The sequence below is a fragment of the Penaeus vannamei genome, chromosome 19 (assembly GCF_042767895.1).
Source record: "Penaeus vannamei isolate JL-2024 chromosome 19, ASM4276789v1, whole genome shotgun sequence".
Classification (NCBI taxonomy): domain Eukaryota; kingdom Metazoa; phylum Arthropoda; class Malacostraca; order Decapoda; family Penaeidae; genus Penaeus; species Penaeus vannamei.
Genome location: NC_091567.1, coordinates 15,635,575 through 15,640,574, shown reverse-complemented (window position 1 = coordinate 15,640,574; position 5,000 = coordinate 15,635,575). Strand labels below are relative to the sequence as shown.

General features: G+C 48.4%; 1 protein-coding gene across 11 annotated transcripts in view; it reads right to left on the bottom strand.

The window, feature by feature from the left end:
- The window catches only part of LOC113823429 (Nuak family kinase 1), a 142,604-nt gene that overhangs the window by 137,301 nt on the left and 303 nt on the right, over positions 1–5,000 (bottom strand). For all 11 annotated transcript variants that reach the window (XM_070133980.1, XM_070133984.1, XM_070133985.1 and 8 more), the window contains exon 1: positions 4,388–5,000. This exon is cut by the window's right edge and continues 303 nt beyond it. The gene's annotated coding sequence lies outside the window, so the exon portion shown is untranslated. The remainder of the gene's footprint in view (positions 1–4,387) is intronic.

Genomic DNA, 5,000 nt, shown 5'->3' with positions numbered 1-5,000 from the left:
TCTCTCTGAAACTAATAAAAACGATTCTAATTACAACAATTTTATCTCTTCCTTAATCACTGGCTCTGCTTATCACAAAGCTTAGCAGGTGTAATCTATCGATATCTGAATGACTGAAAATGCTCCTGTCTAAGCCAAGAGCTGAAGGAGATGTTACTCGCTCGATGCTCATCCCGTCTTTGAGGTTTAATAAGGAATGCTTGTGTGGCCAGCCCTCAAACACTCGCGCTTATGCAGTCCATTTCTTCTCTCTGTCTCTGTTTGTCTGTCTGTCTCTCTCTCTATCGACCCCCCTCACTCCTCTCCCTATCTCTGTCTGTCTCTCTCTCTCTCTTTCCCTTTCCATTTTCTCTCGATCCCTCTTTCCTCGGCTTCTCCCTCTTCCCACTTTCCTTTCGCCAGAGCCAGATAGTCAGTTATTGATTTCGTGACTTTTGCTGCTGCCATAAGTCACTTTGCAAACGATTCTGACCGCACTCTAAAACTCTTTCACAAATGTCATACAAATGACTTGTGCATAATTTCCGTCAATTAAGCCAGCTTACGTTCTTTTCATTTAGTTCCCACTATCTATCCAATCACTGACACAACACATTTTCATTCATCGTGTTTGAATTAACTGCCCAGCTGCTCTTCCTCTGCAGTCTCTAATTTCATTTAAGTTTAACTGGCGCTCGATGAACTAAAAGCTCAAGGTCACGCTAATTGGCATAACGAAGCCATCGGGGGCTTTCGAGAAATCCTTTATCCTTATCTAAGACAAGCCATTAGTTAACAAGAGACTACATTCATACATGCGTTAAGTTTAGTCATTAGGATGAGATACTAAGGCCTCGTCAGTACGATGTTAAGAACTGAAGTACATCTGAACTGTATATATCCGAAGAGTTAATGCGTAGATATGCGCTGTCGTAAACCATGCTCTTGCTATGCGTTATCGAACTTCGCTGTGGAACATTACAAATACTCCGCTTTAAAGCAACTTGGGCTATAGACGTATCACATTCCTCCGACCTGAGAACCGCTGGCGTTTCCGCGGGGAGGAACAGGATTGGCCAATTGATCGACCGTCACAGGAGGAAATCCCAACGCCAAAAGTTACCGGGCAGGAAGGAGGAGAGGAAGGAAGGCAGGGTGGACAAACGGGGGAGGGAGGACAATGGAGAGAGAGGCGAGGTACTGAGAGAAAAGAAAAGATGGGGAATGGAGACTGGTAAAGGGAAAGGGAAAGGGAAAGGGAAAGAGAGAGAGAGATAGATGGATAGACAGATAGTTAGATAGCTAGATAGAGGGAGGGAGAGAGAGAGAGAGAGAGAGAGAGAGAGAGAGAGAGAGAGAGAGAGAGAGAGAGAGAGAGAGAGAGAGAGAGAGAGAGAGAGAGAGAGAAAGAGAGAGAGAGATACAGACAGACAGAAAGAGAGACAGAGAGAGAAGGGGAGGAAGAAAGAAATGATCGGGACGCCTCATTATCTTAATACGAGAAGATATAACGCACTTCAGTACCCTCTATAGATAACACAATCAGCCATCATCACTCTATCTCACTCTCTCTTACGAAAGCACGAGTTGAGGAGGACAAGGGGACACGGGGCAGAGGTGCACGCGGAAACAAGGGGAGGAGAGGAGAAGGGTGGAGAAGGGAGGAGGGAAAAGAGGAAGAAGTGAGGAGAGGAGAAAGGTGGGAGAAGATAGAAAAGGAAAAAAAAGAAGAGAGAAGGAGCGAGGAGGGGGAAACGAAGGGAGAAGAGGGGAGACGGAGAAAGAAGCGGGGGCAAGAAGGAAAAAAGACACGCAGAAAGGAGAAAGGGAGCCGGGTAGCCTTTGCGAAAGGGGGAAAGTGGGCATTTCGGGTGGCGAGCAGAGAGGGGAAACGAGGGGAGAAGGAAGGAGCCAGGAGCACGACATTGCCTATATGGGAGACTTCAAGCTTTGGGAGTCAAATTTGCAGCTAGGTCTAGGGCACAGTAGAGGAGGGGAGGAGAGGGGAGGAGGAGGAGAGGGGGAAGAAGATGGGAAGGAGGAGAGAAGTCGGTTACAGCAAGGTCTGGGGCACAGCAGAGGAAGGGGAGGGGAGGGGAGGAGAGGGGAAAAAAGATGGGGAAGAGCGAAGAAGTGGGACGAGAGGAGGTAAGGCAAAGAGAAAAGTGGGAGAAGAGAAGAAAAGAGAAGAGAATGAGAGTGGGGAGGAGAGAAGAGAAGAGAAAAGAAGAGCAGAAAAGAAAAGCGAAGCGAGGAGAGGAGACGACAGGAGAGAAGAAAAGCGGAGAGAGAAGGGGAGAGGAGAGGAGAGGAGAGGAGAGAAGAGCAGAGGAAGGGAAGGGGGGAGGGAGGGGACGAGAGGGGGGTACTGTGGGCCTCGATTCTGCCAACACTCGGCTCCTGGCCCACGTGGGGGGGAAGGGGGGAGGGGGAGGGGGAAGGGGGGAGCTGGGAAAGGGGAAGGGGAGGGGGATATAAACACGAAATACGAAAGACAAAGAAGAGTGAGCGTAAATAATCAAGTATTCCAGAAACCAAACGAAAACAAAATAACTTGCATTTACAACCAAACAAAACGAAAAAAAAAATCAACATATTTTCCAATCACCTGAAACTTCCAAAGACATCCTCGCGATGGCCAATAAACAAATAAATGAAGAGTTGAATAAATGAATAAATTAATATCAAAGTTGAAGTTGGATTTGATGAGATTTGACAGACAATTATGTATAATTTGACACGGATCCCGTTTTTTTCTCTTTTTTTCGTTTTTTTTTCTTTTTACGACAATCGATGGTGGCAGAGAAGCCGGCTTTGGGGGGGGGGGGGGGGGTAGGTGTGCCAACTGCGGACACTGCGGCGATGGCACTGGTGATGATGTTGGTGATGATGTTGGTGATGTCGATGTTGGTGATGGTGATGTTAGTGATGGTGATGTTGGTGATGGTGTTGGTGATGTTGGTAATGGCGATGTTGGTGATGGTGATGTTGGTGGTGTTGGTGATTTTGATAATGGTGATGTTGGTGATGATGTTGGTAATGGCGAGGTTGGTGATGGTGATGTTGGTGATGGCGATGTTGGTGATGGTGTTGGTGATGTTGGTAATGGCGATGTTGGTGATGGTGATGTTGGTGATGGTGATGTTGGTGATGGTGATGTTAGTGATGGTGATGTTGGTGATGTTGGTAATGGCGATGTTGGTGATGGTGATGTTGGTGATGGTGATGTTGGTGTTGGTGATGCTGGTGATGGTGTTGGTGATTTTGGTAATGGTGATGTTGATGGCGATGTTGGTTCTGGTGATTTTGGTGATGGTCATGTTAGTGATGGTGATTTTGATGTTGGTGATTATGATGGTGATGATTTTCGTGATGATGTTGGTGATTATGATGGTGATGATTTTCGTGATGTTGCTGATAGTGCTGTTAGTGATGGTGATAGTGATGTTGGTGATAATGATGTTGGTAATGGTGATGGAGGTACTGGTAATCTTGGTAAATGTGATGTTGGCAAAGATGATGATGATGTTGGTAATGTTGATAATGGTGGTGTTGTAAGAGGCAGTAATATTCATCACTTGTGAAGATGCAGTTATGATAATGCTTTGTGAATGGAGGGAGGGAGGAAGGGAGAGGAAGGGAGAGAATGTGAGGTGAAGCGGGGAAGGGGAAGGGGAAGGGGAAGGGGTAGGGAGGAGAAGGGGAGAAAGCAAGATAGATAAATAGAGAGAGGGGGGGGCGAAAGAAAGCGAATGAAAAAGGAAAAACAGCACTCGAAAACATATCCGTAAGAAAGGAAGGAAGCAAGAAGAGTCAGAGTAAGAGAGAGAGGAGAGAGGTGAGCCAGTTGCTTCCTTATCGGCCTCGGCCATAGCCCCAGCATCTTGGCCTCCGTCTTAAAGTTCCGACGCAAGGCAAGAGGGAGAAAAGCATGTATGAACTGGATCTTTTCCTGCCGAGTGTGTGTCCTCGCATATCGGGAAACGAAAGTGAAGGTTTCCTTATACAAAAATACAGGTCCTTGACTCACCAGTTCATATCCCGCCAAAATAAACACCCTTTTCTTTATTTTTGTTTTATAGTTGTTGTTGCTGCTGTTGCTGTTCGTACCCCTTTCCTACAAAAACACGGGAGGTTTATAAAGGGTGAGTGAACATTTTTTCTCGGAAACGAAAGGGTTCTCTATCCAGCCACGTCGCGCAAGTCATACAAACAGACTGCTGCGACCTATTTTTCCCTTTCAAAAATAGAGAACATAGGCCTATATGGCATGGGTGGCTCTCAACCTCGCCACGCCGTATTCTAAGCCAAAATTAATCGGACTAGCATAAATGAGCAATTAAGAAATTATTAGTTAGTCTGCAGCCCTAGCGAGCTGCATCAGGCAGTAGAGCACAGAGGTACTCACGTTTTGCGGAGCCTTTCACGAAGAATCAGATATAAGCCTCGGTGGGCGGGGGTGAGTGGGTGCCTAGCCCTCCTCACGGGCGGGCCGCCAGCTCACCATCGTTGCACTGTACGCCCACGTTCGCCCGCCCACATCGCCACCTAGGTCCAGGGTCCTGCGAATGTGCGGGCGGTGGTGATGCCCACTCCCTCATTATATTGTGACCGGAATCATGGGCAGCGTCCGGGCCGAGGCACCGCAGATCTCACCACTCCTGAGTCGTCACCACACAGCAGGGCTGGCCGGCGCCACCCTCACTTGCGACCTTAATATAACACGCCCACGAGGCCAAACACACTGCCGCCGGGGCACCAAGTATGACCCCAACACTGCCCCAACTGACCACTGGCCCGGAATCACCACTACCCGAGGTGGTCACCACTATTGAGTACACTCCTCACGCCTACACGCCCGCCCCGACACACACAACCTCAAGCCCGCCCATTCGGCGCTCACCACAACCCAGACTGGTCCTCTGCGGGCCCGTGGCTCCCCTGCCAAAATTATCAGGCGCCCAGGGTAAAAATAGCGCTTTGGACAGCCCGCAGCACAGCTCAGCCACACTCCTCGCCCC